Source organism: Pezoporus wallicus, unplaced genomic scaffold (assembly GCF_028554395.1).
Source record: "Pezoporus wallicus isolate ANWC-B61680 ecotype Strahan unplaced genomic scaffold, APGP_CSIRO_Pwel_v1 contig_593, whole genome shotgun sequence".
Classification (NCBI taxonomy): domain Eukaryota; kingdom Metazoa; phylum Chordata; class Aves; order Psittaciformes; family Psittacidae; genus Pezoporus; species Pezoporus wallicus.
This window is the reverse complement of record NW_026642342.1, coordinates 6025511-6040094: the sequence shown is the minus strand read 5'-3', so window position 1 is coordinate 6040094 and position 14584 is coordinate 6025511. Positions and strand designations below refer to the sequence as shown.

Genomic DNA, 14584 nt, shown 5'->3' with positions numbered 1-14584 from the left:
AGCAGCCTACTACTACCTCCCTTTTCACTGCTTTTTGATATGGAGCTGTAAGAACTAAAACCACTTTATTTCGCACTTGTGTAAGTTACAGTGAAAACAGAATCTAAGAACTGACATTGACAATATAACTGTTCTAAGTTACAGCCCCACATTAAAACATCAAGGGTTAACAACCAATTTCAGAAGTCATACTTAGCCAAATGTAATCCTCTCATTAGTCTAAAAGAAAAGCTATAACAGCAAGAGCTCAGAATGTGATTAACCTAGTGTATTCTCCTGACATATTTCAGGCTGCAAATGCTGAGATACAGAGTGGACATACTGGGGTTATTTCCTAAGAAACTATCTTAAATACAGAAGTTAGAGGAAAAGGAAGCAGCAGATTGGTATGTCACTAATGTTTATTTACATCCCACTTCTTCCTGTACTTACTGATAAAACATGTCTGCCCGGGTAGCTCACTGGCCCCTCCTGTTTTAAAAGCATATTTCAACTTAAAGCAAATCCAAAGTTAGAACAAACAAATAAAACCGGAACTGTAGCACATGAACCTCTCATTTCACTTGCAGGTTCCCAAGACTCGGAACAAGCCCACTTTGTTTCAGGAAACAAAAAGATTCTTGAATCAGCCCTGTCACCACAACTGGTCAAGAATTTCCTAATAATAGAGAAAACATTTCTAGTTGAAAAAGTGTTGCCATGAACAAAACGGTTTTCTCCCTTCCCACAGGAAAGTAAGGAGAAAAGAAGTTTTCCCATAACTAAAAGGCTTTGCTAACTTGCTTTTGATCAAGTGACCATAGGTTTATTTCCACTGTACAGTTTACTCTCCTTTCCACCAACCATTTCTACTTCCTTTGTTTGTCTACTTCTGCACCATCCCTATTAAGGCAGGCAATTAGACCTTAATGTGATAAGAATGGATTATGAGATTCCTCTTAGCCAGGATGTTGCAAACATCAATTGTTCACAGACAATCTGCAAAGATCAAAGAGATGGCACCATCCCTTTTTCTTTCTTCCCCACAGAACCACATGTAAGGAACCCCAGAGCCCTTGTGAAATAATGCATAAAGACATTCAGAGAAGAGCCTCCGAATGGATTTATGCATTCTGAGCACACAGACATATTCGTTGCCTGCATTGGTCATTCAGTTTCTGAGATCAAGTTTAAGACAAACTGAAGGTGGCTTAACCAGGATACCAGTAGGCTTCGGGATCTAGTAACAGAGGGAAATTGTCCCTGCTAATATAGCTGGAAACATTACCATTATGCCTAGCCCAGTTTGCAGCTCTTATTGTGTTGGCTGAGGCACTGCCCCTGGATAGTTGTCAAGTAGCAGCAGCTCAGGCACCACCAAGAGCCTGAAAAGCTGAGGAAACATTCCACAGTTACACACAACATAGGTATAGTGTTGCTCTACTATATGAAATGTTTTGCTGCTTCTTCAGCACCAGAAGGTACTGCAGAACATTAACTACCACCAGAACACAAGGACTATGTGTACTAAGTATGGCTTACGGTATCGGATACTTCCTGATTAGTGGTTTTTTTCTAGGAAGATCCAAACCATATTCAACATAAGGACCTGCATGACAATTCCCACTCACTGTTTCTTCCCTGAACGTCTGACTGACCAAATCTACCAGTCTTAGACCAATCTGCAAGATCTGAGTTGGTCTGATTTTGCCTGGCTCCCCCTTGACTGACCAAATTGTTATTTGTTTAGCCTATTTGATATTCCAGGCTAAGCAAATTCCTATGGGATGGAATATTTATCTGCATGATTTGACATAAAATTAATTGTGTGTCACCCTGAAGGGAGTATTCTAGAGATGGTGTAAGAGAGTGTAATGGATAAGTGAAACTAAACAAGGAGAAAGCAACAAATGCCACGCTGAAAGGAGATTTCCTATAGAGAAAAACATTTCAAATGAGGAACAACAGTTCCACAATAGCTTTTCATTTTATCTAAATATCATTATATAAATGTATATGGAAAACTATGAAGCTATTATTTGATATCACACTTAAGTGATTAAGGAGGGTCCTTTAACACCACTCACATATTCATTATTCAGGAAACAAAACCAAACACCAAACGAAAACAAAAACCCCCCAAACTAGAACCCCCACAACTAACGCATCTCCCCAGTTCATCCATCCCACTGCCCAAATGCACAGCTATAATTCTGGACCCCCCTTAAAGGGAATATATAATCTCTGATAGAGACTGTAAATCAATTCCCCGACTAAGGGATCACCATCTGGATGAACAACATTAATCTGACTGACAGTAATTAGGTAAACAAAAAAGTATTAAGATCTGATTTCTCACAGACTGCATACAGAAATATTAGGCTTCTGTAAGTTAGAGAAGAAAACATGAATCTTGATTTCTATGATCAATGCCAGATTAGAATCCAGTTACAAAAATTCAATCTATTTTTATTATTATTATTATTTTGTTTTCAAAAATCCTGCCCTTCCAAGCTGGGCTTTTCCAGGTTGTGTAACAAACACTCTAACCTGCTTTGGGATGCTGCTATTTAAGTATTTACACTGATTCTTCCTTGTTTACCGTATCTTTGAAGGTCTAGTGCTATCTGCCACTCCTACACAGATGGTTTTGTAATCGATGTGATGTGTAAAAAGCAGCGTTAGTGACTATAATTTCCCTAACAATAAACTCCAAACTATATCTCATTCTTGCCCTGCTGTAAGTGACCAGAGTGGTCTGATTAAAGATGACTTTCAAAACAGGAGCCCAATGTTGTACTGACCAGCTCCCCAAAGCACTCAAAGAGTACCACCACCATTAACTCAGTGTTCACTGCATGAGAGTTCTGAGCCTGCAGAGCACAGAAAATGAGCAACTGCAGTACTGCTGAGCCAGGCTCTTACAAGAGGGCTGCTTCGACCAAAAGTACAAGCTTCAGGTTTTATTCACATTTATTCCCAGGCACTCAGCATCTTTCAGAATATAACTTGTCAGCCTTTGACCTTGAAAACCTCAAAGAGATCCTGCTCTGAATGTTCAGCAGTGCTGCTCCATGCTCACTTCACACAAGTTGGTAGCACTGGCGATTATAAACAGCATGAGAGAAGAGATGGGAGAGGGAAACAAGAGTGGAGAGTGGTCCTTCAGCATCTCTCTGCGTGGGTCTCTGAAGAGCTCAGTATTATAAAACTGTGTGTTACAGTTCACCACATGTGATTTTATAGTTATAAAACATGCCATGTAGCAAGGCAACATGCAAGAAAGCAGGAGAGATGACTAATGAGGCCAGATCTCAGCAGGGGAGATGTCGTGGTTTAAACCCAGTCAGGAGAATACCGAACTTATGTTTGTAAGAGTCCATGAATGCCCAGGCATTTGACTGGCAATTTCTCTGGTGAAGAACATGAGTCTTGCACAGCACAGCTGCCTGAACAGAAGCCCTACAGCAGAGTACCATGGACCTTGCAGATGAAGGCAAAGAACATGCCTTGGTCTGCCCTGGCACATGCGCTCCAAACCTTACACTGCCGTTACCACCACCACCATGTACACAATACCTTTTTTAACCCAAGGCAGCACATCACCAGTGATCAAAGCAGGTGATTCTAAGGCTGAACGATCAGATTTCCAACAGCATTTTCTGGTTTACCTAGCCAGACTAGAGTAAAACCAGTGAGCAAACACTTGGTATCTCACGTCACAGAACTCCCAAAACATCCCCACACCAGCACTCTTGAACAGACAGCCCAACTTGTGTGTGCAAGACCCCCAGCTTAACACTAAGCACTTTTACCCAAGTACAAACACAAGTGAGTTACTGCAATTGCTTTAACCTGTGCTGCCAGAGATGTACAATGCAATTAGTTTATTGGATGGCGTAACTCTCAGCAGCTGCTTGCATTCAAGTGTTAAACATTTAATCCCTTTGCCATTTCCAGATCTGCTGTTCCCCATCCTTTAGCCAGTGATGTTTCTGCAGTGTTTTCATGACCGCTATCAGAAGTACAACAACACACAGTAAACATCTGGTGCTTCTACTGACCACAGCACTTTGGGAATTTATTGAGATGCAAAAGCAAGCTGCATCAAAATAAAAGCACATCTGGTAACCCTAGTCCCTACAGGCTACTTTTTATCACTAACAAAAATATCCCAGTGATACAATATAAATTAAAAAGTAATTGAAAGGACTGAAAGAGAAAGAAAAAAATACATTTCCCTTTCAGTTTAGAAATCTGAAAAACAGAACAGTTAAAAATGGTTTAGAGCTTGAGATGTTGTGTTTAATTTGCTTCTACATGAGAAAGAATCATAGAATCAACCAGGTTGGAAAAGACCTATGAAGTCTGCATGGCTACAAAGTTTGTTATATGAAATAGCTTGATCTCGGGTAGAGATGGCACTCAGCGATTCATGCAATTCCTCCAAGTCCTCCTTCCTGATCCACAGCCACACATGCTGCCAGTCTCTGTCTCATCTTGTTCTGGATTCACTTGGAACTGGGGCAACTTCAAAAGCGGGAAGAAATTGAACTTGGCAAGAGATGCCAGTTGAGTGATTTTAAGCCACAGAATGTAAAGATAGAAATCTTATTAGAGGATATATTAGTACTTTTAACTACACACCCTAAACACACCTAAAGAATAGGAAGGAGTGTCTACCAAAGAGAAAGAAACACGTTGCTGAAGTTCATATTATTGTAGGTTTTAATATAGCCTTTCTTAAGGGCAAAATGACCTCTCCACTGTAACTCATGGTACTAAAGTCTAGGTTTACTTAATTTCTAAACTGTATCCTCATCAGAATGGGAGCAGGTTTACTGAGTAACTAAAGTAAGTTGTTTTCAATGAATACTTTCCCTCTTTGTATTTTTAATGGATATGCCAGCAACCTTGCATGGGAACATTTACAGCATCCTCATGGAGGTGTAGAGCCAAGAACAGACAACATTCCTGTAACTAAAGAACAGGCTCCATTGTTCCCTACCTGAGCTGGGTCATTTCTTTAGACAGAAGAGCAAACAGTGACTCTCACTGGGTTACACGTTATACAGAAGTTTCCTATACATGATTTGCACACATACAAGGTGCTGTACTTCCAAGTACCTGCAGTGACATTTCCGTTATATCCATTAGCTAAAAGCCATCTAGGAAAGGTCACACAAATCAAAAAGTTAAAATAACAAATGCAACAAAAAGCAGCCAGCAATACATGAACACATGTAAGCACCCGCACATCACAGCTCCTCTATTTCTGCCAAGACCTTTTTGGTGGCAAGAGCAGTAGGAAGGATCATCAAGCTCAGCTGAGAATCAGGATATGGAAAAGGACACTTTAATTCCACCTTTCCTTTTGCCCATGATGCCAAAACAGAGCTACCTTGAAAAAAATATAAAGTAAATACAAAAGGGCAAGTTTACAGCCCAATAAATAGCCTGCACCTTCAGTTTTCAAACACAAGGTCTCTCCAACTTTTTACAGACGATAGTCAAACTATGCTCCTACTTAAATGTCACCCAGCTTCTTTGCTCCCCAGGGAGGACACTTCCTCAAGCCAAGGATTAGCTCTAAAAGCCATGTCACAAAAAACACTTGAGGTAAGTGCTAAGCAGCTTCCAAAACCCTGTCACCATCCTGTGTCCCCACACCCTGGGTAGACACTGTACAACACACAGCCTGCTCCCAACCTGCTACCTTACCTGCTTTTTAGCAAGCAAAGAGATCTTCTACGCTTCAGACATCCTGCCGGACGGGTAACAATGAGGACTTCTCAGGTAAAGCTCTGATCAACAGATGAAGTATGACTTATTAATGTTACCGCATTCCTGCCAAGCTTCCAATAGCAGAATCTCCACTGGTCTCATGCCAGGAAAAATGCCTGCAGCTGAAGTGTTTATCCTGAAAGGGATTTATTGAAGTTTAACTGTATTTCTTTTTCCTCTTCCAAACTTAAGCCGCTTTCTGTAAGAGGTAAGCTATTTACTTAGTCCATCTAGTCTCCCAATTGTTTGGTTCAGGGTGTGTACTTCAATCTCAGTACTTCAGCATAAAGAGGAATTATGCCACAATGCACGTTTTGCAGGCTGCTGTGTTGAAATCCTGCTGATGGCTTCACATCACCTCCTTCCTTTTCATGCTTTATTTTCTCAAAACCCAATTCAAAATCCTGCCTTAAGAATAACATCCCAAAAGATGTGAGACCGCAGCATTCCTGCTCTAACAAGCAAGCTTCCAACTCTGCCAAAAGGTTCGGAGAGGCTCAGTTGTGTTGTTTGCCGCCACTCACCAACACCAACAGATCCATACAGCCCCCACTATAAATATTTACTATTGCTAAATTTGTATCACGATTTGACCCAAATGCTCCAGCTGGAATTGTAACCTCTGCACTGAGGGCTCTCTCCAGCCAGACAACCCTTGCCCCTGAAGGCTTGCAATCTCAAAGTGATTATTTGTTAGACAGTGACAAGCATATTTGTGGCTATAAAATCCAAAGCAAAACACCAAACTCCATCAGGCTTCCAGAAGTAAAATGGGATCACAGTGTGATTAAGAGTATCGTCAAACTTAACATGTTGATGCACCACTATCTTTGAAAAGGCTTAACATTATGTCCAGATAAATCTATTTACAGTTACAGCGTTCCTATATACTGAGCCATGCTCCTTCCCACTGGTTTGGGCATGATGATATCTCAAAAGTAAGGCACTAAATATTAACAGCTCCTGAAGCCTTTCTTTCCAGTGAAACACACAATGAATCTTCCCTTTCCAGCCAGGTATGTTTTAAAATAGACAATGAAACCTTCTGAGTATGTACTTCAACCCAAAGGAAATAAAAACATAGTAAGGAGACATCTTATTCTATCTCGAGGGACAAGATGCCACTCCTGCTCCAGCACTTACCACCTCATCACCATCACTACAGCCTTCCCCATGCACTCGCAATAACACTTTTGGCAGCCACATTCATAGACATGCAGTCATGTACTATGTCACTGTCCGACTTTTACAGCCAATGTGCTATCTGCTTGGATGGCCAAATGGGGAAATAGGGCCAGAGGCAGCTTTTCTTATTGAGCAGGCAGCCTCCCCTTGCCCCAGGCACTTGCCATTTGAGCTTGCTTTGGCAAGTTACTCATCACTTACAGCAGCACAAACACTACTCCTCAGCTGCTACAGAAATAAGATTTGCCCTCTAACTGCAGGAAAACAAAACAGTCAGGTTTCCTTGTTGCCACTGCTTCATACAGGTAATGTTCACATCCTCCAGCAGGCACCAGCCAGGTCCCCAGGAGGTTCTGTGCAAGCACAGGTAACGAGCAAGGAAAGTTCAGGATGCAGCACTAGGTTCATACTGATCTGAGAGAAGGGTCCTTTCCTGATAAACCATCTTCTATCCCTTCCAACAGCATGCCAAAAACCCCAGCGGAAACAAAGTGTGAGCTTGTGCAAGCACTGATTTGAGTCCTGGCTGTCATCATGGCTCCATCACGTAAGGCTTTAAGAGGTGCAGTCCAGCCTCCCTTGCTGCCCTGGTGTCCTGTGCAGAAGGAGGTGAAGATGCAGGACTGTCCTTTACCTTCATTTCCAGCCATCTTTCTATGGGCAGGTGTGATGGACGGGGCATTGCTTACACAAAATGAAACAGAACAAGGGAGCAAATGTTGCTTTTATCTTGTAACGGCACCAGAAAACACCAATTCCACTGCAGTGGTGGTGGTGGGAGACAGTATTCCTCTCTCACAGTCATGTGGAGACCTCATCACGCTCCAGAGCGTCAGGTCCTATGTGTCTGCAAACACCCCTCTCCTGGAACAGGGTAGCCTGGAGGCAACCTGCAGCTATCAGGGGACAGCAGGGATTACTTCAGCTCTCTCAGTTTGCATTTCAAACTGTTGACTCAACACAAAACAACAGGACGGCCACAAATTGCTCATGCAATGACCTGTTTCCCGTCATAGCTGAATGCGAGTAATCTCTGATACACCAGATCTATTCATAGGTTTGACTGGCACTATTTTAACAAGGATCTACTCAAGAACCTCAGGACAACTAGCCAACCACTTTATTTATATATTCCTGCTATCTCATCTGCACACTTGGGACTACTGCTTGTGCATGTGGGTGTACAGCAATAATATACATATGACTACATTCCCATAAATTCCATTAGTTAAGAGTTCAGGATTTGTCATGGCCAGACCAAAGCATAAACAAAACCAGCCATTTAATTCATTATAAAGACTCGTAACAGCCTGTCTTTGACCAAGCATTCTGCTTGCCAAATTATGCCTCGAGTACATTTTCTAAACTAAAAAGTTATGAAAGCCCCAAAATCCATAATAGCTTTTGTTCTTCCCCTTTAGGCTAAACAGCAATTCTAATCTCCATTTCAAGTTCCTCAAAGGCTAACAGTAAAAACCCTTCCTCTTAGATATAAACCCACCAAGCAACTTTGGAAAAACAAAACTTAACTAAATTATTCCTTTAATCCTTCACTGGTTGCAGTTTCCCCAGAACAGACTTGCTTTAGAAAAGCAAATGGAAAGACCATTCTCTACCCCTGTCACAAAGCTTGGGACCAACTGACCTTGCAGGACAGACCCAAAATGGTGACTTTAAGGAAGCAGGTGACGTGCTACTGCTGTAAGCTCTAAGTTCTTGCCCATAGACAGACACAGACACATCCACAGTGAAGCAGCCCTGGATCACAAGGGGCTTTCCTTGAAGGATCCTTTCAGATCCTTCCTCATCACACATAAGCAGGCATAAGATAGCTGTTATGTGAGGTTCGAAGGGAAGGGCCAGGCAGACATCATTCTTTAGGCTCTATGGAAAGTTGCAGCCTTGTCACATAATGGTACTAAAGGCTTACTGCGCTGCTTTCTCTGTCATGAGAGGCAGAGCAACTCCTGGGTTAAAACATTCTTTATGTGACAGACCATTGTGGCAATCCTGCTCCTGACTCATCCTTTCTCTGCCTCATCATGCCATGCATTAGATGCCACTATTCTTCACAATACTTGAATTATATGCTCTCTGCTACTTGTATAGCGCTGAGTTCCTGGGTCTTGGTCAGAGTTCCTTCATATTCAAACAAAGAAAGTGATTTTTGGACAAAAAGCTAGATTCTGCTAGCAATTAATATTTATATTGCATAAAAGGTTCCATTTCCTACTCTATACCAAAGCTTTACAGCATTATGCGTTGTGTAATCCCGTCTCAAAAAGATTACAGCCCAAAAAATTGGCTGAACTGCATAGGATTTCATACCGTATAACATAGCAGTGTTTGAGGAAGGCAAAGATTTGAGCTTGACCAGTTATACCAGTAAGAACCTTTAAGTATATGCCATGGGCTAGAAACAGTAATAAATCTCCTATCTTCTACATTAGCAACACTACGACCACAGCAAAAGTCACAGAGTAAAGGCAGCCTAAAAAAAGTCTGCAAGTTTTAGTAGTGTGTTGGAATTATTCCTTAATGTGCGACTCTATTCTGAAAAGTGATTTAACAAAGATATCATTGAAAGATATAAATTAGCAGGAAATTTTGCTACTTTCATATGGGTGCACAATTCACAAATAAGATTTCTCTCTTTATATTAGAACTTTTCCTTAGGGAGCGTAGCTGAGGTTTCCACATAGAGTTAATCTGCAGATAACACTTCTTAATGCTCTGCATAGGCTTACTTGCTGAAGCTGGACATATTCACTGATACTTGCTCTGTCAAGTCAAGAGAAGCAAGCTGTAATAAAACTTTACTTCCACGCCTAAAGGGAGAAGATACAACTGGCTGTATACGTACAAGAAAAAAAAAAAAATGACTAATCATTAAGTGGCTTTAAAACAAAACCAAAAACCCCATCAAGAATTAAAACACTCAAGGAGGTAAAGGCCAACAGGCTTAGACAACAAGATCTCAAGTTGTATAAATACAAGCAATAATGCTATTGTGACTCATTTATTAGGGAATCTTTACTGCCTTCAGGTAATAAAACACAAAACACAATTGTGTGATGATGGCACACTTGAAGTTTTCCTGTTATGTAAAATTACTTCTTGTTTTCTGAATTGCTGTTTGTAAGTAGCTGCAATTTGAACAGAGATCTGAATAAAGGTTCTTCTACTCCCTCACTGTGACATGGACTCAAAAGTTTACTAGCAATGAGCAAAAGCGTAAGCAGATGAACATGAAATATTCAAGCTTTCCAGGTTAGACTTACATTTAAGCTTTTTAATTAGGAACTCTACACCTCTATAGTCCAAGGCAAAGGTCAGCAAGAACAACCAGGTTATGTCGCCACCAGCTATTAGTCTTCTCCAGTCCTCCTCTGAGGCAGCCGTCACTGTTAAAGCCACAACAGACTACAGGTCTGATTCTCCTAGACAAGGTCCCCCTGCCAACTGTAGCACCATCTCAACAACCCACCACAGGACAAACTGTTTCTTCTTAGTAATTTAAGTCACTGAAAGCCCACAGGATATGAAGCTATAAATTACCACAACCAAACATGGCCAAAACATAGCGGCAAAGCACAGTTATTTCTCTATAGACACAAGCCAAGGGATTTTCTAATGTTTTCTTTATCCTCTAATGCACAAAACCAAAATGCCGGCAGCATGTTCCTTGGTAGAAGCCCAAAGACCACTTAAAAGTCTCCATTTTAAAGATATCTTAGACTACATAACTTATTTCATTACTTCCCCCCTTCAAACAAAGTACAAAAGCAGCTTTAGTTTCCTCCGTGATTCCTTCTGACTCTCAGAACTCCTGAGGGCAGACAAGAACACCAAGAGCTTGTATCTGGCATTAACTAAACATATTTATGATTTACAGTTAACATTACAAAACACACATAACACAAACATGTCTTACAGATCAACCCATCTTTCCACAGTTAGCAAATGCAATTTACTCAGTCATCACAGTCCAGATCAGACCAGTGACACAAGCAATACAACAGCATGTACTGAAGAACTACTGAAAATTCACTAAGCACATAAAATCCATCTCACAAAAAATTCCACAGGAGTCTTTTGCTGCAATATATCATCTGTGTTTCAGACTCAACAGTCCAAAATACTTAGCTCCTTCTACAACAAAGTATTTACTTGTGTTGGAATGACCGAATACAGGTGAAAACATGGCATTCACACAAGAGCAACAGAGTATCACACTTAACATTGCTTCTTGATGCCCTTCTTAAGAGCTAATTCATAGCACCTATGATGTGTTTTCCTCTGTTCAAAGATCCAGTATCTCTACTTGATGCTTTGCCAGATTAGTGCTGTATTAAGCCAGACAGGCAGCCCAGGAGGTAGAACTTAGCTGTTACTTTTATCCTTGCTCAGAGCTCCAAAGGAAGTCCACTCACTGGTCCCATCATTGGGCCACAAATGGCTTGACCACAAAATAACCATTCCCACCTACAAAGACAAAGATGCTAAAATGCTTGATCATTTGCTAAAGTTTTATAACTTTTATTGCATTACATTGTGATGCTCTTGTTTTAAGACTTCTCTCTCCCTCTTTTTACAATTCTGCAGATGCCTTTCCACCAAAACTCTTGGGCAATGCAAAGACACGGGTCACAAAACACATCCAGGAGCTGACTGGTTTATTTGGGCACATACACGTGGTTTTATGTGGACACAAACAGTGAAAAACACAGAAAAGCTCTGCTCTTCAAGTGACATCTCAGGAGCATACTCAAGTAGATACAGCCAGCACAGCTTAGCAGCTATCCCAGTGCTTGGAGACAATGAAAGGGAAGCAGTAGTGAAACAACCCTCACAGTCATACATGTACCTACACCTCTTTCTCTGTCCATTAGCATCCATCCAGTGCAATTGTCACACACACACACACACACACACACACAAACAGAAGCTGTGTGCCTGCGTATGTAACCTTGGGAGAAAAAAAAAAAAGGGAAAGAAAAAGCAGTGGAGATTGAAACATTTGTAACTCTCAATTTGAGAACAGAGAGAAGCTTTCTCCAAAGGAGGGTCAGGAGGTAGTTAATAAAGAAAATTTGAGACTTTTGCTTGATAAAGAACACAGCTAGGCTTTCTTCCTCCCACATCTTCCATCTCCTTGCTCCATTCCATTCCTCTCCCCACTTCTGACATCAACCCTCAGATAAAGACCATACATTTTCTCTGCAGATCAATTCAAGGAGAGAAACCACTCAAGTATGAACACTGAAAAACTGAATGCTCAAAACCAGTTTGTTACTGATCCATGTTTATTCTGTTTGCAGATCAGCCCGTATGCCCTGCAATCAGAGGCACAATGGCACATTTTAGCATGCAGGGTGCGTTCTCCCTTTATCGCCACCTCCCTTTCGTACACACCCCCTCAGTGTTCCTTCTGCCGGCACTACGCTCCTTCTCACATTAAATATAGAAACAGATCTCTGAATCACCAGTTCCTGTTGTTGAAAGTAGCTAGAAACAGATGTTACAGCAAAAGAAGTTTCCTAGTAAACAATTATAGAATGATCTGCCCACCATGTTAGACCCCATTGCTACAAAATGTATTTAAATCTTAGAACCACAGGTTTTATAGATTTATATGGAGCTACTCTCACTCCCTGGGTGCCGAATACTTCCTAGAAACACATTAATTCTTACCCATAATGGTATCATGCAGCAGCAAGTTCCAGAGATTAACTGTCCACCATAAAAACACCCCCCCCCCCCCCCCCCAAAGTGATGCTTATAAGCTCATTGCTTGTGAGCCTCCTGCTGCACTTGGTCCATTCCACTCTGCTTTTCCTTGACATTTCCTTAGATGCTCCTTCAAGATGAGGAACAGAAAGATCTCAGCTTTGCCAGAGAAGAGCAGCACAAGGACTCCAAATCTGGTTATAGGCAAGAAAGATCAGTTCCAGAAAGAGGAGAGCAGAGTTCAGACAAGCTAATCCACCCTGCAGGGAGGAATCACTTCCTAGCATAAGGAGAGTGGAAATGCACCCATGTTTTTCAGTTTGAGACCATGCATGTTTAAGAAACTCTCAGCAGCCACTTGTGGACTCCAATTTCTTCTGTTGCTCACAAAATACGTAAGAGAGGAGCTACATATCTCGCATCAGGAGGCACCATCCATATATATGCCTCACACGTATGTACGTATATACGTAAATGCAATATATACTTTCTATTAGAGAGGCTAGTTAGTGCTCAATCATTTAGCACCTGAGGAACACTTTGTTCTGCAGGTTTATACAGCCCCATGTACAAAGCCAGAGGGATGCCACAGACCACTATACTCAATTATTCCTGTGTTCAGCCCAGAGGATCACATAAGACTCTAAGCCAAACCTTTGTTTGCCTAACGTAACACTTTCAGACCAGCTTTCAGCCCTGGGAACATTCTGTGTGGAATCCACCACTTTCCTTTGTCGTTTATTTGTTCCAGCACTTATGCTTTCTCACCGTTACAAATGAATGTCTTATTTCCAATTGCCTGATTTCAGCTCCCAGCCATCAGTGCTGTGCTACGCCTGTTTCTGTCAGCCTTATAGCCTCAGCATTTTCTCCCTCAGAAGGTGTTTCCCACCAATTATCAAGTCACACCGTTTATCTATCAAGAAACAACAGATCCAGCAACAGAATGAGCTTTTCAAGCTCTCCCTGTGCTACCTGAACACCACCCTGCTTTCAACTATCTCCTCTCTTTTTTGAGAGGCTCGCATTTTCGACAGGCTGTTCAACACCCCACAATCATACACCATTCACCTTCTTTTGCCTATTGCCCCTCCTTACACACCCAGACTTACACACCTTTGCTGTCCTGTGGGAGAGGAGTCCAATTGATTCCTCAATGTACCTCCAAAACAGCCTTTTCCCTAATTCTGTCAATTACATTGAAGTACAATGCCTGCAGGTACAATGATCTTGCACCAGCCTGGATGCAAACGCACTTTGGGTTGATACCAGCTCACCAGGATACTCAAATTTCCCTGCACAAGCTGCCTTATCCTTGCTTACCATGCTGCTTAGCATGATATAGCCTGTTAATTGTATCAGCACAGATCCTGTCCTTGTCTCCAGGTACTTGATGAAAAGGTCCAATGGAATCCAGCCTCACCTCAATCCTTAAAACAGATTTCTAGAAGCATTCCCATTTGATAATGATTCACCATCAGTGACTAACTCTTAAATATCAGTTAGTCAGTTCTTAATGCATTTACTTTTGCAATACCACATAGCACTTACATGTCAGTACATGAGGCCCAAAGGGGTATTGTCAAAGTCCTAACTATCTCTACTCATGCCAACAAAGGGAACTACAGGCAATATGTGGAAGGAGACAGGCAGCAGTAGGGGTCTGCAAGGGTTGAACCGTCTCCCTGCCCCTGCACCAGATGCCATTTGAAGACACAGCTTTACTACACTTCGTGCAGGTCCTTTGCTCAAGTAAAACTTTCAGCATATCACTATGTTTGCTATGTCACATCACCCCTGAAGTGATACAGACCAATATTAGTGTCTAATGCTTTATCAATTGAACATCGCATTAAGTTGTCTAGTATTTTGATGAGGATTGTCAAGCTAGCTGGAATATGGTTAA

General features: G+C 41.5%; 1 protein-coding gene across 6 annotated transcripts in view; it reads right to left on the bottom strand.

The window, feature by feature from the left end:
* Positions 1-14584, bottom strand: part of LRRC8D (leucine rich repeat containing 8 VRAC subunit D) — a 47730-nt gene that overhangs the window by 6342 nt on the left and 26804 nt on the right. Inside the window, exon 1 of one of the 6 annotated variants that reach the window (XM_057429304.1) lies at positions 5701-6232. The exons of the other annotated variants lie outside the window; for them this stretch is intronic. The gene's annotated coding sequence lies outside the window, so the exon portion shown is untranslated. Of the gene's footprint in view, positions 1-5700; positions 6233-14584 lie in introns of those variants that run through there. 6 annotated transcript variants of the gene reach the window in all.